The sequence below is a fragment of the Halichoerus grypus genome, chromosome 8 (assembly GCF_964656455.1).
Source record: "Halichoerus grypus chromosome 8, mHalGry1.hap1.1, whole genome shotgun sequence".
Classification (NCBI taxonomy): domain Eukaryota; kingdom Metazoa; phylum Chordata; class Mammalia; order Carnivora; family Phocidae; genus Halichoerus; species Halichoerus grypus.
Window position 1 is genome coordinate 81,778,149 of NC_135719.1, and position 25,756 is coordinate 81,803,904.

At 44.8% G+C, this 25,756-nt stretch overlaps 1 long non-coding RNA gene across 4 annotated transcripts in view; it reads right to left on the bottom strand.

The window, feature by feature from the left end:
• The window catches only part of LOC118550031 (uncharacterized), a 152,606-nt gene that overhangs the window by 91,881 nt on the left and 34,969 nt on the right, over positions 1-25,756 (bottom strand). The window contains exons 1-3 of one of the 4 annotated variants that reach the window (XR_013440634.1): positions 9,677-10,541; positions 8,492-8,580; positions 8,154-8,244 (exon numbers count right to left, since the gene is read on the bottom strand). The exons of the other annotated variants lie outside the window; for them this stretch is intronic. This is a non-coding gene — a long non-coding RNA (uncharacterized LOC118550031). Of the gene's footprint in view, positions 1-8,153; positions 8,245-8,491; positions 8,581-9,676; positions 10,542-25,756 lie in introns of those variants that run through there. 4 annotated transcript variants of the gene reach the window in all.

The following is a 25,756-nucleotide window of genomic DNA, read 5'->3' on the forward strand; positions in this document are numbered from 1 at the left end:
GGATAAGGCATTCCCAGACACTAAGCAACATGCATTTTTTGGAGAGAGAGAGAGTGCATGCATGAGTGGGGGGTGGGGAGGGGCAGAGGGAGAGAGAGAGAGAGGATCTTAAGCAGGCTCAATCCCATGACCCTGAGATCATGACCTGAGCCGAAATCAAGAGTCTGATGCTTAACCCACTGAGCCACCCAGGCACCCCTTAACATGCTTTTTGCAGAGCAAAAAATATTCCATCTGAGGCAGGCTTAGTAATGGCCCCTGAAGATAGGAATGTCCTAATCCCCAGAACCTATAAATGTTTCCTTATATGGCAAAGAGCACATTGCAGATGTGGTTAAGGATCTTGAGATGGGGAAGGGGTGTCTGGGTGGCTCAGTCATTAAGCGTCTGCCTTTGGCTCAGGTCATGATCCCAGGGTCCTGTGATGGAGCCCTGCATTGGGCTCCCTGCTCAGCAGGAGGCCTGCTTCTCCTTCTCCCACTCCCCCTGCTTCTGTTCCCTCTCTCGCTGTCTCTCTCTGTCAAATAAATAAATGAAATCTTTTTTAAAAATTATTTTTAAAAAAAGCATCTTGAGATGGGGAGGTCATCCTGGGTCATCAGGGTGGGCCCTAAATGGGATCACAAGTGTACTTATAAGAGAGGGGCAGAGGGAACTCTTACTACAGAGAAGAAGGCGATGTGATGATGGCAGCAGAGATTGGATGCCCTTTGAAGGTGAGGGAAGGAACCACAGGCCAAGAGACACAGGTGGCTACTAGAAGCTAAAAAACATAAGGAAAATGGACTCTCCTCTGAAAGCCTCCAAAAGGAACCAGCCCCACCAACACCTTGACTTTAGCCCAGTGAGACTGATTTTGGACTTCTGGCCACCAGAACTATAAGAGAATAAATGTATATTATTTTAAACCACTACGTTTATGGCAATTTGGTAATAATATACCATCTTTAAGCCCATCGTTTTGTGTTTTTTTTAACAGCTTTATTGAGGAATAAGTGCACATAAAGTGCACAATTTGATAAGTTTTGACATGCATACACTTATGAAACCATCATAACAATCAAGATAGTGAGCATATTCATGACCTCCAAAAGTTAGCTCATGCACCTCTGCAATCCCTCATTCCTGCCCTCCCTGGGGCCCCCACCCCCTCCAGGCAACCACCAGTTTTTTTTCTCACTACAGATTAGTTCATTTTATATAGGTGAAGTCCTACAGTATGCACCTTTTTTGTCTGGCTTCTTTCAACTCTACCTCATTATTTCAAGATTCATCCATGTTGTGTGCATATCAATAGTTCATTCCCTTTGGCTGTTAAATAGTATTCCATTGCATAGATATACTACACTTTGTTTATACACTCACCTGTTGGTGGACATTTGAGTTATTTCCATTTTGGGCTATTATAAATAAAAATGCTATGAACACTTATGTAAAAATCTTTATATGCTTTCAATTTGGGGGGGAGGCGTAAATACCTATTAGTGGAATGGCTAGATCATATTATAGATGTGTGTTTTACTTTTCAGAAAACTGCCAGACTGTTTTCTAAAGTGGTTATACCATTTTACATTCCCAGCAGCAGTAACAGCTTGCTTTTATAGTTTTCAAACTCTTTAAGATTTTCATTAAGTGAAACTCAACTCCACCTCCTAAGTAAGGTAAATAAATGCAGTATTACTGTAATGAAAAGTATGAAACTAAGTGATAGAGAGAAAAAAAAGGAAATGAAGATCAGAGAGGGGAGATAGGGATAGAAAGGAAAAATGGTAGTCAGAGGGAGGGAATGGGAGGAGAGGAAAGGGACAGGGTGAATGAGAGAGGACAAAAAGAGAGAGGAACACAAAGAGTGGGATCAGACCCAGCTATTAACACATGGCTCATGCAAACCAGGCTGGTGGAGACTTTAATAAAGGCACTGTTCAGAGAGCCACAGGCAGGGTTTATGAAACAACAATGGATACTTCATACCCTGGTTACCCCCTCTAGGTCAGAAGGGTGTCAGGAAAGGGAGATTCTGGGCACCCACAGAGCATAGCTGCAGGGAAAGGGCCACTCATCAGAAGTGGGACACAGCATTCCCTCTTGAATTGGAAGGAAGCAAGCTTCTGGAATACACACCTCCACCTCCTCCGGACCCACCATCTCCGTCTCCTGCTGATGGCTTCCATTAACCAAACCCAGCTATAGCCAGAAGGCATCAGAGTATGTTGATGACATCCATAGGGGCCAGCCTCCCTGGTTGGGAGTGGATGGGTGGAAAGTGCGTCTGTAGGAGCGAAAAGAAGATCTCAAGTATAGGAGCCAACAGAGGAAAGGGACAAGGAGCTAAGCTGCTTTTCCATCTGCCTCTATTAATGATGCACACAGATTGAGAAAACAATCTACAACTATTTAGAAATATGCTGAGGGGAGGCAGGGCCTTGTGATGTGTGGGGCTGTGCACTAGAATTTTGATTACAATTGGTTCACTCCATTTTGAAGATCTATTTTGAAGTAGTTAATAACTTGGGTTTTAAACACAAAACAAACAAAATGATTAATTCTAAAACTGCTGCATTTGCCGATCTTCTCTTGATTGGATCCTCGTTAAAAAGGGAAAAACTCTTCTAAATCATGAAACACGGTACTTGTGGATTTGTGTGAATATGAGCAAAGGAGGCAGGTATCTCCAGCATGAAGGCCTGAGCCTGAAGACCCCGGACAAGCTGGATGAGAAAGACACAAAAGCCTTTAAACCTTAGAGGAGATGCAGAAGGTTTAGTAGGACAGGTCCTCCTGGCAGATGGTTATTCTTCCTCTTCATCAGATGACCTGCCTATTTCTGAGTTAATCATCTGCATTCTATTCATTTCAACATGAGGACTGCCGGCAAAAGAACAAGATAATCAAGGGAAGAACTCAAGGGTCCATCAGATCGACCGGAAGAGCTGGAAACTTTCTGTGCATCCTTGCTTTTTAATCTCATAAAACCTTAAACTACATCTCCCTTAAATTATATCCATATCTCATCTTTTATGGAACCTTTTGGGTGTCCACAAACAAGTAATTTATAGTAAGATGTTTTTAGAACACTTTATCTCAGGTGGGAAAACCAAAGTCTTCTTTCTCATTGATTTTTAAAGCTGAAGGTATGAACATATCAGCACCTGGTATGGATGAATTCACCTTCCACTTTTTACAAAGTAGACACTGAAGAGAAATCTCTGGATGATTGGTAGCAATTTTGTCATCTGGATATGCAGTCAAGTTCCCTTAATTGGCACTTTTGGGTGATCTGGATTCTTAGCTGTCTTTGCTCAGAACCTCTGAAGGGGAACGTTAAGAAAAATCGAGCTTATTGCTATTAATTGCTTCTTCTGGTTCCTATAGTCCCAGACTCTAATGAGGTGACACTAACAGGACAAGTAGTTTGCTATGGTTCCACACATTTTGAGAGGTGTAAAGATTGTCAACAAAATTTTTCCATTCTTTTACTCACAAATGTGAGACCGTTCAGGGTTAGAGTGGAAAGAACAGTTAAATAGGAGGTCAGAATTTGGTATTCTAATTTCAATTATCTTACTAACTAGCTATATGTGCTCAGGTAGAATTCACCTAATTCTTCTGTATCTGTTTCCTATAGCTTCCCAACAGAATGATTATACTTGGCAAGACTAATCCACCTGACAGTGGGCATAAGATCATTCAACCAAAACAGCCCCAGGGCAGCTCCAGTCCAGGACAGATTTAATGGTATGAACAAGAATTCTCACAAAATGCAGGTAAAGAACAGCCTTGGACAACACAGCCGTGAACAGAAAAGGATAGAATAGAGCACAGAAGGGTCAACATGGAACAACTTCACAGGCAGAATCCCCACCCCAACACAGAGCCAGAAGCCGTCCCCACGCCAGCAAATTAGCAGCATGCACCTTGGAGAACACCTTAGAGTCTCCTCAGGAACAAAACTGGCAAGGCAAACTTTGAGAAAATGCATTAACAAAGGCCCTATATTCGTCTGCTAAGGCTCCCATAACAAAATCTCACCGACTGGGTGCTTAAACAACAGACATTTATTTCTCACAGTTCTAGAGGCTGGAAGTCCAAGACAAGGGTATCAGCAGGTCTGGTTTCTCCCGACACCTCTCTCCTTGGCTTGCAGACAGCCATCTTCTTGCTGTGTCCTCATATGGACTTTTCTCTGTGTGCTGGCTCCAGTGTGGAAAACATATCAGAACCCTCTCTATATCACTTAAAGTTCATTATATAGAAACATGCCCACGTGACCTGTATTCTCATGCTATAACAGAGTTTGTCTGGTCTTTGTCCCAGGTTCCTGACACAGAGCTTCTAAAATCCTGGGAATTTCCCAAGTGATAGAAGCGTACTTGCTATTCATGAGCCTCTGGATCACACCTGAGTTTATGCTAATAAGATGATGGGTTGGGGGTGGGGGTTCCTGGATAGCTTCAGGATGGGGGCTGGTCACTACAAAGACTAACAACCTCCTTAGAAGGTTGGGACTGAGCAACAGCCCCACCTCAAGGGTGAGGAGGAGAGTTGGAGAGCACATTTAATCACTTGGCCAATGATTTAATCAATTGCACCTACATAATAAAACCCTGGTAAAAACTGGACACAGAAGCTCAGAAGGGTTTCTTGGTTGGTGAGCACATTGATGGGCCAGGAGGGTGACAGCTCCTGATTCTCCCAGAGAGTGTATTCAGGACCCTTCTAGACCTTGCACCATGTATCTCTTCATCTAGTTGGTCCTGTTTTGTATCCTTTATAATAAATGTATAGTCCTTAACTATAGTGCTTTTAGCAAATTATCAAACCTGAGAGGGCTGTAGGAACCTCCCAAATTTGTAACCCATTGGTCAATAGGGCAGGTGACCTGGGAACCCCCAAACTGTGCCTGACATCTGAAGTAGGAGCAGTGTTGTGGAGGACTGAGCCCTCCACTCGTGGAGTCAGCACTAATTCTGGGTGGTTATTGCCAGAAGTGGATTACAGTACATAGGTGGTGTCAGACCAGTGGGGGGATGAAACAGAATCCAGGCCATATTTTGTTTTCGCCACTCTTAATTTCAAATCAAAGAATGTCTTGTCAAAGGGAGTAAAAAATCTTGTCTCAAAACTAAGACGTGGGCAAACACCACTGGCTTTGGGCAGCTCAAAATTCAGATCTTGTTACCTGATGGCCAGGTAGGCTCCAGGTAGCCCCCAGAGACTTAGTGTCAAGCATGCTTTCTCCATTGGCCTTCACACCACTTGGGGTGAAGTCTTGGTATTCCCCTTCCTGGCCACACTGCCACCACTAGTCATCTGCGTCTGGGAAGTGTTGCCCACACAGCCCCCACCCCGGGCCTCAAGCTCTGCACCTCTGCACATCTAACAATGTCCTGCCATGAACTTCCTTCTCAAGAACCAGTGTGCGCTTGATGTTTTGGTGACCTCTGCCTTTCATACTTCTTAAAAACTAGCCGCTGACATAAGCAGCATTCCCCAAAGCCAAAACCCCTCCTTTCACATCTTTTGTGGATGAGGACACTCCTTAGCTTCCCTACAGCTTCCCACTAATTCCCCACAAATTAGTAAACCCTCAGCTGTGCTTGAGATCAATTCATCTAAGAAATTTTGTTGAACGTCTTTTAGGAATGACTACAGTCAAACTTCAAGTCAGTAGTGGGCAGGGGGGTGGAAAACTCCTCTTCCAGAATGCTGTCTTAATCAGGCCCATTTCAGTCCAGATAGATCACAGTTGATATATTCAATATGCCCAAGCAAGGCACGTGAATTAGAAAGATGGGGTATTCATGGTGAATATATCATTTAACAAATTCTGCCATTAACGGTCTTCAGGCCTTTCTAATCATTTGTATTACAAATTTGGTTATCAAATTTTTTTAGGACCAGAAGTAAAATCCCATTACAAATGACTCTTCATAATGGTTCTCTTCCAAGCCGTCCACGGTGGCAATGCTTCGGATCCCACCGGTAGTCTATGTAATAGTAATTGTCCAGGAGGAAAATCCCTGATTGTTTATTCTCTTTATCATGGATACAGCCGGAAGAACTCAACCAGCCATGCACAGAGCAATTCCATTTTTTCCCCGTCGCTTTGCAGCAAATGCCTTTTTACCACTTTCCTCTCTCCCTGACCACCCTAGGCATTCTAACCATTCCTTCCAGAAAAACACGTAAAAACACAGGGGTATTATAATGTTTGGAAGTTGGAGAAAGAAAAGGAATGGGTTGGCTAGCATTTTTCTCCTTGTTCTCCTGGGTGCAGAGCTCCTGATCGTGCACTTGAGAGTTGGAGGCTTTGTTCTGAGTCATCCCCAGGTCTATACCCCCGGCACGCTGTCTTCTGCCTGAGCCAGTTTGGCAAGAACCACATAAAACCACAGACCCTGCCCCTCGATTCCTGAGCTCCCTCCTTTATCTTGTGCCACCAAGATGAAGCTTAACTACAGGTTCCCATTTTGGGTCGACCTTATCAAGATTTCTAGAGGTCACTAGAAATCCGTCATTGCCAATTGTGTTCCTGAATCTACAAGAAAAGAATAATATTCTCTATTGCAGAGTGGACGGTAGGAAATATATGGCATACATAATTTACACAAACACGCACGCACACATTGTTTACATATATTGCCTCTGTTTTGTTTCTATGATTTGGGATTATGCATCTTCTCACATAACTTTCCACTTTTTTCAAAATATTTTCCCTTAACATAATATTCGCAGATATTTTCAGGTAGCAGTGACTGGAAAAGAAAGAAGTCAAAGTGCTTTAATAAGCACTTATAGTTTTCATCAAAAATGAATGTTTTTATATACACCTGGTCCTTCTAAGTATATAAATATAGTCATATTAAACCTGAAAATGTCACTGATGAGATTTTGTTATTCCCCAGTTGGACCAACTCTAAAGCCAACTAAGATTGTTAAGTGCTATTTTTCATTCTCAAAGAAAAGAGAATTTTTTTTTAAAGATAAAAACTTCCTGGTCACAGCGAGAACCCCAAGGACTATTCTATCTGTCTCTTTGGGTGTATTTTACCTCAAACACACACATACAAAAATCTACTTCAAACAAACCACTACCATTAACTCAAACGTGATCAATAAAGTCAGCAGAAGAGGGCCTCTGTCCATACCATTAGACAGAAAATACACCACCATTATTTGGGAGGCCTGGGGAGAAGCAGATCTAAACCTTTTTTCCCCTTGGAAATAATAAGAAAAGTAAATACCAGTCTTTCAGATTCTGCGAATGAGGCCATATGGGCTGGAATTTATTATGCAAGGTCTTTATAAAACCCTCATGCTACTTTAAATTTAACATTAGAGTTTTGTTAAATCCGGCGGTAGAAATAACCAAGACTCAGATGAAACAGTAAATTTTGCTCTGCAAACTACAGTGGACTTCAGTGCTGCCGGCCCCCCGACAGATTGTCTTCTCCTCTACAGAAAGCAGGATCAGGAATAAGACAGCACAGCAGTTCCGTAAAGGGCTCAGGACGGACACCAACCAGCAACACTTGGTGCAGGTGGAATGGGGAGCCAGCTGCCTGCCCTCCCAGCCTCCCAAGGAGAAGTGTGCTAGGGCCAAATCAATGGCGTGTGCTATGGAGATGTCCAGCACCGTGCTCCCCACCCCCCGCCCCGGCGCCTTGTACTCTGCTGTTTTATGAGATGTGTATAAAAGTGGCCCCATGGCGGGGAATAAATATTTTAGATATGCACACCATGCAGTTCTAATCTTAGGTGCCTACAGTTTCGGGGGATTCTCCAACATGCCTCAGCTTCCTCAGAGAACTTGATAGCCCTCCATCCCGTGGGACATTGGATCTGAGAGCTGGCTCATTGCCACACGACTTAGAGAGAGGCCCAGAGTCAGAGTCCCACACCAGACAGTCCTGCTGGTCTCCACCACAGATAGCAGTATATAATTGTACATGCATACGTGCGCAACGTATACGGTTGTCTGGGGTTCTTGTAACTGATAGATTTTATATTTTAGAGTAGTTTTAGGTTCCAGGTGATAATGACGTGTCAATGTAGATTCATGAGTTGTAACAAATGTGCTACTCTGGTGGCAGATGTTGACGATGAGGGAGGTTGGGGAGTGGGGGTGGGCGGTATAAGGGAAATCTCTGTACCTTTCATTCAGTTGTGTATTTGTAATGTTCCAGTTGAAACACAGTTGCTTAGAGTTGGCCCTTTCCAGAGATGTCCCATCATCCATATGACCTAAAATAATACGGGTGATAATTGTAACTTTTTTTTTAAGATTTTATTTATTTATTTGAGAGAGAGCGAGAGAGCACAAGCAGGGGGGGCGGCAGAGGGAGAGGGGGAAGCAGGCTCCCCGCTGAGCAGGGAGCCCAACTCGGGACTTGATCCCAGGACCCCGAGATCATGACCTGAACCAAAGGCAGACCGTCAACCAACTGAGCCACCCAGGCGCCCCTGTAACGTGGTTTTTTTTTAATGGTACCTTGAAACTGCAACTCTTGGTTCCCTCAAAGCCTCGGAAGAGTTGATCAACATTGTTAACAATGACAGCCTTGCTTTCAGGCAACATTACTGAGAGAAGAAAAAATCATTATGTCCACTGAGCACTTCATACTGTGTTGTCCTAGACATTAGCAAGTCGGTTCTTCCTCCTCTTTTCTTTCTAGCTTTTAGTAGCTTTGCCATCACCCTAGCCAGAAATCCTAAAGTCATCTTTGCTTTATCTTCATCCATCCGGGCTCCCACCACAGCCAGTCACCAAACGGTCTGATTCTACAGGTCTCAAATGTCATCACCTCCTCCCGAGCCCTACTGCTCCCTTTGCTCACACCCTCAGCACTCCCCGCCTGGCCTCCTTTGTGGTCTCCCTCATGCACACCTCTTCTCCAGAACCACCAGCGCTGTCTTTCATGCATGTACCAAATGTTGATGTCTTACCAGGAATGAAATTGTATGTCTCTTACTAAAGACACAGGGGTGGATAAGACATCTCCCCAGCTCTCAAGGACCTCACATCTAAAATGCAAATTCCCGGGGTGCCTGGGTGGCTCAGTCGGTTGGGCGTCTGCCTTCAGCTCAGGTCATGATCCCAGGGTCCTGGGATCGAGCCCCACATCGGGCTCCCTGCTCAGCAGAGTCTGCTTCTCCCCCTCCTACTCCCCCTGCTTGTGTTCCCTCTCTCGCTGTGTCTCTCTCTGTCAAATAAGTAAATAAAATCTTTAAAAAATAACAATAAAATGCAAATTTCCTTTTGTCACTCACTTGCTTGAAATTCCCATTGCCTGTAGGATGAAACCAAAACCTATCAACACAGCACACTTTGTCACCGTTCATACTCATGGGATCTGGTCCCCATCAGACTACTGGGCCTTGTCTCCCACCCTTCTGCCACCCGCACCCAGGCTGCAGCCCCCTCAGCTCCCTGCAGCCCGTTCCCCGCTCCAAGATTCATGCAAACCACATTCTCTATCTGGAAGCTCTAGGAAACTCCTGGACTTCTCTTCAAAACAAATGAAATCTCCTCTGCTTCCCTCCCCTGACACAATAGATTGATTCCTCCTTCCTCTTCATATAGGCCTGTATAATTTCCACGCATATCTGTCTCCCAGGGGGCTGCCAACCCTGGAGGATGGGGTAAGCAAGCAGGCAATTTCATTCATTCATTTACCATTTGTCCATTATGCCTGCTCTCTGCTCTCCTCTTCTTTGCGTCCACTTTCTCCTCAGCGGGGACAGTGGTGCCGGGGGCAGGACCTCCCGCTGAGACGGTGCCATGGCTGTCACCTCGCTGCCATGCAGGATGACGGCCGAGGAGACGCCGCTGAGCTCCCAGAAGAAGGCCCAGGTGCGGCGTGCTGGGCAGCGCTGCCGGGCCCAGAGCTAGCCACAGGATGAAGCAGCGCCCTCACCCAACGGGGCCTTCGCTCCCTCAGGAGGACGGAGCTCCTTGGGGGCCGCTGAAGACAGGGGAGGCAGAGCTGGAATTTCAACCTGGTTCCGAAGTTGGTGTTTTTAATGATTTTGGCGAACAATGAGAAACAACTCCCAAGGGGACCGGTTACTCCCACCCTCTAATGGGAAGTTCTATCCTCCCTGTGGGGCAGGCTATGGGGAAAGGCAAGGGTTCCTTGGGGAGCATGTGACCATGACTCAAATGTTTGATGGGGTCAGAGTAGTCAGAGGCATCCCTTTCCACAAAAGCACCATACCTGTCCCTCACCTGAGCAGCGCCTAGCCAGTGTAGACACCTGCCACTCCTCAGGGCTCTGTGGTTCCTCAGCTCTTGTTCAAACAACTTAATATTTTTATTCAGGCTTCAGTCCTTCTCAAGTGGCCTGAGAGTCTTTCTGCCTCCTTCAAGTCACCTGTCGCTTCTCTGCTTTGATCTGTCTTCTGCTGATTTTCTAGCTCAGATTTTCTGGATCAGAGAGCACTTAGCTCCCCGTTTCCAAATGCGTGCAGGTGGCCTCACTGTTGCCTCCCCATTCTGCCTCCAGCTAATATTAACCCATACTTGAAGATGACAAAACAGGGATCACAGTCACAGAGCTGGTCTCCAAAGCAGGACTTGAACCCACATGGGGCTCTGTGCTCAGCGAGGAGTCTGCTGGAGATTCTCCCTTTCCCTCTTCCTCTGCCCCTCCCCCTGTTCACACGTACAATCTCTCTCTCTCTCTCTCTCCCCCTCTCAAAAATAAATAAATCTTTTTAAAAAAAAACAATCTGCTGCTACCCTAGTGCCAGTGGCCCTGGATCCTTGGGCCCAGCCTGGAGCGTCTGCGTCCTCCCGCTTCACCTTGGCCACAGCAACCCGCCCCGGGACCTTCCCCTTGTTCCAAGCCTCCGCGGTGTCCCCACTTCACATGCCAGAGGCTCTGGCCCCCCCCAAGCCCTACCCCGGTGGCTTCCATCCACGCTAACCTCCCGTGCCACGCGGCCCACACCGCCCTCTGCTGGCCGACGGCGGCCCTTGCACTGGCCCTTCTGGGGCTTTATCACCATCTCTACTCACCTTCACCTTTCACACTGCAGCTCTCTGCTCCTTGGCCCTCAACTCCAAGATCTGACCGGATCTCCACCATTTCAGCTGGACTCCCAGGAAGACCCACTCCCACCCGGTGCCCTCTGTCTAGCCTCAGCATGGCTTCCACTCCCCACCCTTCCAATGATTTGGCACACTGACGAAATGCTCTGGCTTTTCCAAGGCCACACTGATTTCAACTATTCTGTCCCATCATCAGACCATTTGGCCCAATTTTTGGATCAGAAATAGAGTCAATGGAGATTTATTGCACCTGGATGTCATTTTCGTAATTGGTGCCACACGCACAGGATACAAAATTCAAAAGGCATCAAAGAAGATAGAGTGCAAATGAAGTCTCTTCTCAGCCCTGGCCCCAGGCCCACAGGCCCCCAGCTCCCCGACTGAGACACTGTGACTGTGAGCAATTTCTCATCCTTCCAAAGAGCCCACAGATCTCTGACCTGGATGGGACTGGCCATATTTCAGCAACAGCACTGGCAATTTCTTAATCATTTATAAATTAAAAATTATTTAAAGAAAGAAATTAGAAAGTTCAGCTTCAATCCCACGCCCTAAATAAATTCATGTCGTTTCTCTAAACTGCATTCTAATTTTTATCTATATGCACACGTTTTTCATTGTTTAATCACGGTAATGTGAAGAGTTTAGATCTACTCCCATTGCTAATTTCAAACACACATTTCGTTTTCATCATTTTTAATGGTTTATGTAATATTCATTTGGGCTAAAACCCAATTATTGGGTTTTTATTTCAAGTTTTAACAATTATAAATAATATCAGTATAACCACCTATAACTTTCTTCTTTGAATTATTGCTTTGGGATAAGTTCCCAGAGTGGTAGTATTGAGTGTAAGGGATAGTTCCTGTCACATTTAGCCAAATAGCTCTTAGAAAGGTGACAGAAGTTTGCAATGCCTCATATTGCATCTTACTTCCATTCCATAAAATATAATAATTATAATTATCAACAAAAAAAATGCTTCCTCGTACTGTTCTCACTTACCTATTTTTGTAATAGATAACTCAGGTCAATGCCACCTATTTAGGTTTCTGTGTTTCATGTTGATTTCTGTTGGAAGCAGTCCTTAGAGCTAATTGGAAAAAGGTGACAGGTTGGCTTTCTAGGACCTTGGAGAGGTGTTTGTGGTGTCCCACATGGAGGGCAGTTTGGCAGGGTCATGAGTGAATGGGCACATTCTCATTCTCTCTCCCTCTCCCATCTCTCTCCCTCTCTCTCTCTCTCTCTACCCCCACCCATCCTTGGTGATATTGTTCCATATCCACCATGCTCTTTTTATGTTACTAGAAAGGGCAATAGTCTTTCCTATCTACATTCTTTTAAAAGTGATCTTCTCTTTTTGAGTGTCATTGCAGATGTATTTTCCTTAGTGTGTAAAATGTGTATAAGACTCTCCCACCTTGGAGAGCGAGACTTGGACTTGAACTTGGACTCTGTACTAACTAGTTATATCTCTTGGACAAATCACTCAGCTTCTCAGAGGCTAATTTCTATCAGTAAAATGAGAGAAAATAATACCTGTCCACCTCACATAATTGTTGTAAAGTGCAAATGAGAAGACGCAGGAGCATGAGAACTGTGTTGTAAATAGCAAGTCGCTCTTGAAATGTTCTATGGACTCTATGAAATCATATGATTCTTTTCACTTCAAATCTCATCTCCTATTGGTTCTGGAGAAGATATTATTGCATTTTTAACTATTGACTCAGTGCCTTTTATTTTGTCTGCTAATCCAGGAAGTCTAACTATGCAGAAATTGCCGTGCTGAGCTCTATTCCTCAGAATGGCCCTCCTGAAATGCTTCATTTCTTAGTTTAGTTTCTTAAAATTCTGGATATATTGCTCAAGGGTTTTTGGGGGTTTTTTTTTAACCAAGTTAAGTGCAATTTCTGCTTTGTGCAGCCTAAACAACACCCTCAGTTTGTCTTTCGCAATGATCATTACTTTCATTCTTTTTAATTCTGACCTTCTCTCGCTTGAGAGATATGGTATCCACTTCATTTCTTTGAAAAGAGGCTCCAACCTTTTTCTGAATTCTGTGTGTGGCTCCCTGTGGTTGCTCTTTGTCGGGGTTAATTAAAACAAAGCTTTTTGTATGTTCTCTCTTCTTTTTTGAGTGATGACACTTTTTTAGGGAGCCACATTAATTTTTCCATCTTAATGCATTCTCCCTTAAGTTACCCTAGTGACTGATATCTGCTGTATTACTGGAAATTCTTTAGCAAAATTCCTGATTGATTTTAATAGAATTTGTGATTAGGAGTTTGATTGGGTTTCTATTCACTCCACCATCTTCCTGGATAATTTCCCTACCCTGTCAGGTCTTTCTATCCTCTGGTTCAATAGAGTCTGGAAAGAACCCAAGGGCCAAAGGTGGGATTAGAACTGAGAGCCAACCTTTTTCAACAGAAAATCGAAAAATGCCTTTTTGTGCTTTGTTGCTGCTGTTAAGGTTCATGCTAGACCTAAGAAAATGGGAGCAAAGATGGAGTACTGAAATAAAATATTACCACAAACCCCTTAATAACTCAATGTATTAACTGCATTCCTAAAGTTTCTGAACCTACCAGGCATCTTGCAAGCAGCAAAGGCTATGTTGGTTTCTCTAGCTACAAATGAGGGAGACGCTAAATTATTTCCAAGGTCTTCTTCCAGCTCTGAATTTCTTCAACATTAAATAATATTTAACCTGCAAGTTCGGGCATTCATTGATGTGACCAGAATCATCCCCACTTCCTGCTACCTCACCTTCAAAATGCCCACCCACCCACACACAGACCTGTTCTGATTTCCTCGTTTGTAAATTTTTCAAATCAACTGTTATTAAATGTAAAATGAACCTGTGAAAGAGACAGTGAGGGAACTGAACCTCTAGAAGCATGGCAGCTCTGCTCCCCCAGATCGGCTCCACCACATGAGGTGCCGAAGAGTCGAGCCCACAGGACACCACGCACAGCCCAGCTTGGGTGAGGCACCAAGTCCCCACCCAGTGTGGACTCTGAGGGGCAGCCCTGAGGCCCTCTGGTGGACACACTGTGGAATCGCAGCCTTCCAGGCCTTGGCAGGGGCACGGGAGCCCACTGGGAAGAAAGCCTCTGGTGGCTCGGCCCGAGTGACCTGAAACCCATACCCAGGGCCTACCCTTGAGGGACAGGCTAGGTGCTTGCCTCAGAAATGGGGGACTTGTGTCATTTTGAGGCACGCTATCCTTGCAGCTGTTAGATGTGAGGCTCAAGAAAATTAGGTTGGGATTTCTAACCGGGCGATGTTGAAGGGCCGAACAGCTTTACTGGTATGTTGGGTAATCCCCGCAAGAGAACATTTTTTTCAATTCAGGCAATTCAGAATGAAGTTTCCGACCCCAGGCTCTTGCCTCTCCTTTGAATTTCAGTTATACTTCGTTTACATGGGCCAAACTCGTGTCTCGAGAAGACCTGTGGCAGCCACTAGCAGAGAATTGAGGGGTGGGGTAGTTTTGCCAGCCTGTGAATGGGAGGATGTGGCTCCGTTAAACACTGATCAGCCAATAATGAGCGTGTGTCCCTTTGCCTACTCATTTGTGTAAGCAACAAACATTTGTTCTTCACCTTGTGCCTGTCATGGCTATCCGCTCTCAGATCTCTTCTGTGTCCTCGGCAAACACTGTTCCCTGTTTACCCTTGCCAACTGCCCTCCAGCTGGAATGGCCAGTGGGAGGCCCTAGCAACGGGTGAGAGGTTGGGAAGGAAGAGAAACCAGGTTATTTTTTCCATCCCTCTCTCCATATTTTGAGCATCATTTTCCTGCAACGGGCCCACCTCCTCACCAGACAGCCCCTCCCTTCAGGGTCCCGGACAGTCCCTGCCAGGGTACAGCCTCAGCTTCTGATTTTAGCGACACCATCCCTCCCCTGTGTCCTTCCAGCCCTAGTGGTAGCAGCAGCTTCTTGCGGGTGCTAAGAGCTGGTTGTTTCTTCAGCCCATTCAGCTTCTCCCCTCTGTCCCTTACCTGTGTGATCCATTCCGTTTTAAATCCCCTCTTTGAAGTGCCCAGGACGATGAGGCTGCACTTGGGAATAGGAATACAGCAGTGAGCAAGACAGGCTCAGTTCCCAACCGGTGTTGCTCATAGTCGATCACAGAAAACAAATACTAAATAAACAATCTTAGTATAAGTATTTCAAAAGGGAACTACATAGGAACGTGGAGCAGAGAGACCTGATCTAAAATACGAATGAATTCTGTAGCTCCACAGGTAACACTGGAGACTCTAAGTAAGTGGTCTTTACACCGAGCCATGGTGGCCGCACGGCAAGTGTGAACGCTGCTTCTCAGCCTCCCTGGCTCCAGCAGGGAAGAAAGGAAGGGTCTCTAGCGAAAGGGGAAAGCGGGGGCTTTCAAGCAGGATTCCGTTCCCGGTAGCCACAGAGAAGCAGGCATGGAGTTGTTCTGTCTGCCAGCTAAGCTCTGCCTGGTCCAGCCAGGGGAGGAACCGGAATCGTGGAGGAATTATCGTCCATCCCCCCTGGCAACCTCCAAAAGCATGGAAGTCAGACAATGCCCAGGCCAACCCCACCTCAGAGAAAATGTTTTCCCGAACACTGAAGCTGCAACATGACAGGATTTTCTAGGCGTCCTCCCAGCCCAGCCCTGCACGGTGAGAGGGAAGATGGGGGAGCCAGTGGCTGAGGTGCTGAGCTCTTGTGAACCGACAGGCTCCTAGTCTTGTCTTGACAGGTTCCTGTTGTTGTCCTGTTGAGCTCGGGGCACCCTGATCTTCTCCGCTTAGCCCGTCAGTATTGACGAGTTCCAGAGTCACTCAATACCTCGACTCCTCTTGCCAAATCATAAAAGCTCTAAACTTATAGATCAGATGAGGCAGACATACTTCCTTAACCTTCGCCATTTAAATCACTGTTTACAAGATCTAAAATATGTTTTGTGAATGGAGGTTTTCCAACTGCAGACTACAGACGAGAGTCATTACTCAAATGTATGGCCATTCCAAGCTACCCTGCCTTACAGAGTTCCTTGATATGGAACGAGGGAGAGAGCATGTTTGCGAGTCTTCTCTTTCCAAGTTCACTGCCCAGTCTAGGTTCATATTAGACCCTAGTACAACTAATAACATTCCAACTCAACATACTACAACCCACAGGGCTCTCTGGTCTTGCCTTGGAACTCCATTTACTCACAGTGTCAAAACTCATGACTCAAGAAGTCATGATGGGTGGGACACCTGGGTGGCTCAGTCAGTTAAGCTTCTTGCCTTGGGCTCAGGTCATGATCCCAGGGTCCTGGGATCGAGTCCAGCATCAGGCTTCTTGCTCAGTGGGGAGCCTGCTTCTCCCTCTGCCTGCCGCTCCCCCTGCTTTAGCTCTCTCACTCTCTCCCTCTGACAAATAAATAAAATCTTAATAAAAAAAAAAAAGGGTCATGATGGGTCAGTTATGGTAACTGAGTCAGGCCAAGAAAAGGAGGGAGTCCAGGTGTTGCTTGAGACTCTGGGCTCCATGAGAAAATGAACCCTATTGCCCTAAGGCATCTACTGTATGTAACAAATTAACCTGCTTCTAGAATGGTCCTAGCTATGTAACCATCCTTGGGAGAACCGAGAAAATAGTCACCCGAATAATATTCTATAGACCTCAATTCTCTTTTGGGAGCTCCTGTTGAGTAAGGCTGGCCCAACAGCAGAAACTGGTTCCAGTAATACTTCTGTCACTGTCTTGAACCTGTCTAGTTCAAAGGACCACACACAAATGATTACACTCACAGCATTAGCACTAGTCTGGGAGGAATGTTTAAGAATATGGGTATAATAAAGGCATAATGAGAGAACCTGGCAAAGCAACGAAAGGAGCCTCCAAGAAGTCCACACCCTGGTCTCCTGACGGCCTTTTATCTTCCTTCTTCAGGTGTGAGACCCAGCAGATGCTTATCAACTTAACAAGGTGTCCATTCCACGAACCAAACCCATTCAGTTTTAACGGAAAAGGATCAAAAGCATTAGACCTATTTTTATCTGACCTGATCACCTTTGCAGGGTCCATTTTCAGGAGAGATCCCCAGGAACGCCTACTCCCAACTACCCCTATAGAGTCTTGTGGGCAGGGAGGGTACTAAGACACTGGAGTGAGGAGCGGGTGGGGCAGGGGAGGAAGGATTGTGTTATCTGCCTGGAGCCTCCGAAACCCTCCTCCCTGGGGCCAGGGAGACCTGGGGGGTGGGGGTGGGGAGACTCAATAGAAGGGTGGGAAAGAGGTGCAGATAAATAACACTTAGTTTAGCACTTTTTTTTAGCAGTTGTTTTCTGGATGTTTCATTTGACATGTCCTAGCCCCTCAGTTAGATTGTAAATTCCTTGAGTGCAAGGACTAAGTTCATGCTGTAAATCTTGAATCTCTTACAGTGTTTAGCACAGTGCTTCTCCTGCGGATGCTTAATCAGCATACTGTTGATTAATTAGAATCTGCTTTAGGGAAGAAAATGTGTATCCTTGCAACAATTACAGTATGAGATTTATGTGAAAGTACTGTGTGAATATTATAAAGCTTAAAATATTATATTCTTGGGCACTATGAGCCATCCCGCCCCACCATGCCTCATGGGAGCCACCCCACCCCACCTGAATGTCCGACAGAGATAGAACCCTGAGCTAGGGAGTCTCTCTTCACCACTGGAATTTAGAGCCTAAAGGCTTCTTTCTCACTTAATTTCCCAGAAACTGTAGTCAGGACAGAAACTGAGGACAAAACTAACCCCCACACACATTCCACCCCTGCTCTGCTCCCTCAAGTCAAAGCTTTCTCTCGCCCCACCCCCATGTGAACACGCGCTTTATGGCTGAATTCTAGAGTCTCACCAATAGTCAGCAACCAGCTTATACTGCGTCCCCCAGGGTTTGCCCCTCAGCCGGGCAGGGGTCTGGTGCTCCTCTGTGGTCTTGGAACCTGTGAGATCTGACTGCGCATTTCAGGCTGGGCCTCACAGGGTCCTGACCCCTGGCATGGCTCTCTGGACTGGTCAGCCTAGAACTTGGATAGTCAACACCTTGGGGGGGAATAGGATACTGACTCTCACAACCCAAACTCACATGAAATTGATTTAGTCTCAAAAGCCAATGGAGTAGATTTGAGTGGGGAAAATTAGCTCCCAGTGATGAGGAAAAGTGTTAGCTGTAATCCACACCTCCTACCTGGAGTAACAATCCGAAAGCAGTGGAATGAATGCAGAATCAGTGGGGAGGGAGTTGGCTGGTGCTGAAGGATCCTTCAACCAGAACTTGACCATGCTAACAAGCACCCATCTCCCACACGGCAGCCCACCTTTGGGGTGACCAGAATGGCCACATCTACCAGAAGACATGGCTCTTCCCTGGGACAATATTAGAAACCCTATAAATTCTTCACTTACAGCTGTCTTCAGTCAAAACCTCATAAGCTGAGCTCTCCTTCCTTTTTCCTTAACCATTCCATTGAATTTTCAACATACCTTAGCTCTTTACTAAATATGGACCCCATCTTATATCATGTACTGACAAATAAGGATCTTCAACTGACACCACGATGACAGGGTTCCCAAGGCTTTGCTGGGAAGTTGGGTGTCTTGCCCTTTCTTTGCACTGCCTTCCTGATTCCATCTCTGCTGTGTACTTTGGGAACTGGTACTCTTTTCTCTCCACTCATGGCTTCCAGGTCTGCCCTGGGATCTCTACTGATCTGACCGACAGAAACTCGCCAGACCTCTTTGCTAGGTCTCACTGGCTGTTGGTGAGTATTGTGATGTGTCATCTTCCCTTCCTTTTAGGTGCTGCATTTATCCCCTCAGGGTCAATGCAGAGCGATTCTGACCACCCCACCTCTCTCCGCAGAAGGCCGGAGCTCTGGGATGACTCTCCTGCTGTGCGGTCAGTCATACCCTCTGGCTCTGCTCCAAGGCAAACTTGGCTTTCCTATTTCTGCCAGTCTGCAAAAAATTAACACTCAACCATCATGATCTTTATACCGTATTTATCAAACTTAGCAAAGGGAAATCTGGACTTTGAAAGCTATTCGGCAGGCTTGACTGCCCAAAGAAGTTCAAAGAACAGCCTAACCAATTGTGTCAAAGTTGATGGTGTTCTCTAGACCCATGACTAATACATTTTTATTCAATGTATTTTAAGTCGCTGTACTCAAATAGGCAATAAGACCTGGAAAATGATCTGCAGTTCTGATTCTGGAGCACCCAGGAAACTTTCCGGCTCAGTGGATTCGACACAAAGAGAGACAGCTTACTGTGCTATGAGACAGTGGTTTTCAACCTCTTTAGGTCCCCAGTAAGAAAGGCAGGTTAAACGGCCACACCATGTACGGACACACACATGCACGCATGCACGCACCTCTACACAACTGAAACAAAGCTTTCTTAAAGCAGTACTGCCTTAGAGAAAGATGCATGTGAGAGAGATTTATTAATAAATATTTTCAGGGAAAAGAGTTAGAGGAGGTGAGGAGGCTAGACCATGTAAGGTGCAATATCGAGCCAAGTCACACAGAGGGTAATCTGGACTTGGCGGGGCTCGGGGGACACTGTGGGTCACACGTCAAAGGCATCTCAGTGAGAAGACAAAAAGAGCTAGATGTATAAAAATTTAAAACATCTACATGACATTAAAAAGACATAAATTTGGGGTGCCTGCATGGCTCAGTCGTTAAGCATCTGCCTTCTGCTCAGGTCATGATCCCAGGGTCCTGGGATCGAGCCCCGCATCGGGCTCGATCTGTCTTTGGTTTAAGAGCTGTGGAGGGAGGGAAGGGACATTCTCAGGGCCCTGGATCTCCCGTACCTTCCAACAACATGCTGGCTTTGAGGAAAGAGCAGGCCTGGATTTCCCCGGCCACGCCCGGAAGGACAGGGATCCCAAGTGACGTGGTCAGAAGAGAGACTGCTACGTTTTCTACTCTGGTTTTTCATTGCTGCATTTTGGTTTCTTATTTGCCATGGATTTGAATCTCAGCGCAGCCACTTATGATGTTATTTTACCTGCTTGAGGCTTTTCCTCATTCCTAAAATGAGAATAATAGTATCAACTTTGCTCCTTGTGGTGAGAATCAGAATTGACATAGGTATCCCTAGCAAATAGTAGGTGCTCAACTTGTAGCTATAATGGTTAATAAATGTATCCCCAAAATGACTCAAAAGAGTAGTACAAAAATTTCTTTATGCTCTTGACTGTATTCAAGACATGCACACATACAAACCCAAGTGGTGGAGTACGGGCTCCCTTGCACAGACACAACAGACATCTGCACAAATATTCACCACCGCCTGCCTCCACGGCTTTGTTTTTTTTCCCATTGACTAATGAAGCTCATTTGAGCTCCGTCTTAAATGTCTCTCTTTCATGAAGCTTTTCCAGACCACCCGAACTAAAAATACTCTCTCCCTCCTTTGAATTGACATGGCATTCTATCTGAAATTATTTTATGGCACTTTTTCCACTTTCTTCTTTCCTCTCTGCAATAGCTATTAAAATCCTGACTTGGGAACAGATAGACAAATCAATGGAATGAAATAGAATCCAGAAATAGGCTCAAATACATATGGGAATAATAAAGAAATCAAGACATGGGGGGAAAACTCCAACAGGGCTGAGATAACTGGCTAACCATTGGGGAAAAAAGTTAATCTGGATCTCTATCTAACCTCTCATACAAAAACAAATATCAGATGGCCCAAAGATTTAAACATACACACAAGTATTGAGTAACTACATGAAAACATGAGTGAATTTCTTTATACTCTTAGAGTAAGAAAGGCTTTTCTGAGCATGACATAAAACTCAGAAGCCATAAGAGAAAAGAAAAATAAATTTGATTCCATAAAAATTTAAAACATCTACATGACATTAAAAAGACATAAATTTGGGGTGCCTGCATGGCTCAGTCGTTAAGCATCTGCCTTCTGCTCAGGTCATGATCCCAGGGTCCTGGGATCGAGCCCCGCATCGGGCTCCCTGCTCCGTGGGAAGCCTGCTTCTCCCTCTCCCACTCCCCCTGCTTGTGTTCCCTCTCTCGCTGTGTCTCTCTCTGTCAAATAAATAAATAAAATCTTTAAAAAAAAAAGACATAAATTCAAAAGTCAAACAGAAAAATATTTTCAACTCATGACAATAAAACGGTTAATGTTCTTTCATAGTTTATAAGAATAGATAAGAAAACAGAGTAAACAACCCAATAAAAGTGGACAAAGGACATGAATAAGCAGTTTATGAAACAAGAAATACAAATACCTGTAAACATATGAAAAAATATTCAATCATCTTAATAAAGAAATGTAAATTTAAAAAAATGTTTTCACCCAGATTGGCAAAAATTAAGATATTTGGTGAAACTACACGCCAGGAGGCTGCAAGGAACTGGGCACCATCACACTGAACTGCCCTTTGGGAAGGTTCCCTGAGACCGGAGAAGGGCAAGCTTTTCTGGAGGGCAACTGACAATTTCTATCAAATGCCAAAGGTACATACCCTTGGCTTAATGACTCAACTATTAATGTGGGTTTAGTAGGAGTTCTCCTAGCTATGTGTACAAAGATGCTATTGCAACATCATCTGTATTTGAGGAAAGTCAAAAACAACTAAAAACAACAGGGGACTGACAAATGATAGTCCATCCAGATAATTTAAGAAGGAACAAGAATAAAGTAGGTCTGTATGGCCCTGCTAGTCAAAGCTCTCCAAGATATACCAAATAGGTTGAGCAGCGGATGCCCACACACACACACACGAATGCACATAAAAAATGAACACTGAATAGGGCCTTTGTTCTAGTTAACTCTATTGCATCAATGTCAATGTCCCGGTCTTGATATTGTATTACTGATGTCACCTCTGTAAGGTGTCATCATTGAGGGAAGTTGAAGGAAGCATACACTGGGACACTAGGTACTACTTTGGAGTCTATCATTGCTTCAAAATAAAAAGGCTTTTTTAAAAACAAGGTGCAGAATGTGTGTATTGTGTGATTCTTGGGTTTTTTAAGAAGTATCAAAAGGTAAGAACAATCCCTATGTCATTACATTCAAAATGAGTGGGTAGAACATATGCAACCAGAAGGACAAACACAACCATCCCCTTCACTCCCAAGGGTTTGCTTGAGACAAAAGGATAATAAATTCTTAAACGACCCCCATTTCCTTTGCAGAGATTAAAAGGAGTGCAGTTTTGCTCAAGAATTTGATCTGGCCCAACAAAAGAGAAACCCCTCAGAAGTAGACTGCTCTGTCCTTTGGCAAGGCTTGTGACAGGGCTTATTCATTTCATACCACAGGCTTCTTACACTGTTCTAAAAGCAGGGTAAAGGAACTGAAACTGCTTTGCATAATAATGTCAAATGTTATCTCCAGAGAGGGCAGCCTGGCACCTCTAGGAACTCGGTTCTCTTTTTTAATGTAGCTTTGGGTAGCATTGTCCCTAAGAATGGCTGTTGGTTCTTAGAAGGGTGTGTGTGTGTGTGTGTGTGTGTGTGTGTGTGTGTGTGTGTTCAGTTCCTCACAGGAAAATGGGGACAGGCTCCTCTAACCTCAGGCAAGGGGACATTTCTTCATCTCATCCTACCAGTGAGATCTCACGGGAAACACATGGAGTTCCAGAACTGGACTTGCACTATGGTGCTGGCCAGAGCCAGCCAAAGCCCACCCTGCAATTTTCTACCAACACCCCCCATCATGTAAGTCAAACTGGCAGGAATTAATAGCTTCGGGAGACTCTTGCTTCAGAGTACTCCGAGGCTCTGATTCCAGGACAAGGACAGATTCTCTGGGAGAACAACTCGTGTTGTTGCATTGGAAAGAGTCTAAAGAAAATGTTAACTGTGTTTCAAGGCTATATACCTTTAACTCACTGACCTGTGCCCTCTAGCGGATAGCTTGACTAATTACAGCTTCTTTGAGACATCAACAGAATACCGACTCTGGGGAAATAAAGAACCAGATATTCTAAGAAGATCAATCTTGACCACACTAGAAACTATCCTTCCCTGATGCTAGCAAGTTTGCTTGAGATCATATCAAGAATAATTAACTATACGACTGCTTCCCCTGCTTGTGGACCCTCACCTGTTTCTCCTCTAAAAACTCCCTGCTTGGTCCAGGACTTTGGAGATGGTCTGCCATCTTCCCGGGTTACCCACTTCCTAAATAAAGCAACTTTTCCTTCCCAACCGACACTTGTCTCTAGAGTATTGGCTTTCGAATGCCAAGCAGCCAACCTTGGGTTTTGGTAACAAAAGAGGCTGCCAGTGAGTCCTCAGCAAAGCAAATGCCTGGTTAGAGTCAGGAGTCAGAAGTGTTGAGTGGGATAAACACCTGCAAAAGGAGAGGGAAGAAGCAGGACTGAGGAGGAGGAGCTGTTGGACCCAAAGACGCAGATCTGACAATTAGACCAGCCCAACAGGAAGCTTTAAAGCAAAGATGGTGTGTTAGAGGAGACCCATGTTAGGCAGAAACGGGAAGGTCTTTGTCCCGCTGTCCTGCTCAGTCAATGGCTGAGGCCAGCCTGAGAAGGAGTTAACTGTCAGCTGAAGGCTGGCAGCTAATCAGGCTCCCAGCAGCCAGCATGAGTCCTTTCTAGAAGGAGAATCTGAGCTGTTTTCTGCATCTCCACATCTGCATCTCACAAGGACTGTCTCTGCGGGAGGAAAGGGGGAAACCACAATTTTGAAAATACGGAATTTGTGCCTAAAAGGGACCCAAGAGGAAGTCATATTAGGCATTCCTTTTGGGGGATCTGTCCCTCTATATTGTAAGTCACGCTACCCATAATTCCTCCGTCAATTTCTTGGTGTGATGGAATCGTGAAGAATAAAGAATGAGGCAGCTGGGGAAGTGTGGCCTTCCTCACCTTGTCCCTGCCCCAAAGCCTGCATCTCAGCATCCATGTGGAAACCACAAGAAAGTTAGAATCCTGGAGTTCCCAGAAGTGACCAGTAGGAGAGAGCGCTGAAGCCCAAGATGGGGCCAACTGCTACCTGAAAATAGACTGGGAAACACCCCCCACCACCACCACCCATTCCTAATACAGCAGCAAAAAGCGATCCTGGGCGTAAGGGAAAAGAGAAGCCAATGCCTGTCTTATGTCTTATAAGAATCTCTTGCCCACCACTGCACAGAGTTCCTGTAAAGGACCTGTACAAAGACTGGATGCATGAAACTAAATGGTGTTCATGAACAGTTGCCTAAATACAGGGCAACCGGGGATAAAAATTGAAAAACCGGAAATTGAATAAGCTATACAACAGAGTTAGGAGATTCTAGATAGGTCAGTATCTCACAAGATAAATAAGCCATTGCATTTATATTTTTTCTTAGTTTGTTTTGTTTTGTCTTGTGTAAACTTAACACCTAACACAGGGCTTGAACTCACACCCGAGATCAAGAGTCGCATGCTCTGCGGACTGAGCCAGCCAGGCGCCCCAAGCAAGCCATAGCATTTGAATAAGCAGAAACCATGTCAGTCTCTGTCACTGACAGATACGTTCACTGCTTTAGTTTTGGGTTTTGTTTTGGGGGTGCTTTTGGGGGAGGGGTGTTTTTGCTTTTTTTTTAAAGTGAATTAGTTGCCTACATTAAAAAATCAAAGAGTTCATATTAAAATACAGATTTCTACCTTCTGTTTAAAAAATCCTAAGATCTGGCATCATGGGGCTGGCATCTTCGATGGCAAACATGGGCAGGAGTACACATCAAGTGTACAGGGTGGGGGTCAGCAGGACCCAGCAACCTCTACAGGCTCCCAGCCACCGAGGCCACGCTGTGTTGCCATTCTTACGAGCTTCTGACGTCAACCAAATTTAAACCGTTCTATGTACTAGGTAGAAGAGGGTAGGACAATAGGTAAATCCATCAGAACTGGTCAAACCTTTTTTAAGGTAATTTGATCATAGCCCTCAATTGAAAACATTTGACCCAGGGCACAAAAGTACTTGCACCAAACACAAAAAATACATACACCCAAGCTTGTACACTGTAGCATTGTTTGAAATAGCAAAACACGGGAAGTGACTTAAGTGTTCATCAGTAGGAGACTGGCTAAATAAATTATGGAAGATCCACGCAATAGAATACTGCACAGCTATTTTTAAAAGGGAGAGAAAAAAGTAGATCTATTGTGTACCATTCAGAACATTCTCTAAGAATGTATTTTAAGAAATGAAAGAAATAAAGGAGAAAAAGGGAGAAAGAAAAGAAGCAAGGAGTTTGAACGACAGTATGTATAGTGTTCTTCCATTTGTAAGAAACATTTTTAAGGGAAAAATGCATGTAATGCATGGGAAACTTCTAGAAAGATACACCAGACCAGGAGCTATATGGGGAGCAGGTAGAAGCAGCATAGGGAAGAGTTACTTTTTTATTTTTCACTTTAAAACCTTCTGTCTCTTTTTAAAATCCTGAACATGTGTTATTTGAATAACTTAAAGACTAGGTATTTAATGATTAAAACAACAGTGCTGAAAGTAAAATTCCAATTCAGAGAAAATTAATTTCTATGAAAACTGTCATTCCCCAACAATGTCAGAAAAACGAAGCATAGCTATTCAACATACACAGCAGGTCAGATTGTCATGACTCGTTCTGATTTCACATGTGGGGATAAAAATGCCTCACCAGATTAGAAAAATTCAATAAAATTTATAAAAAGCACCAAGCACTTGCCACACTT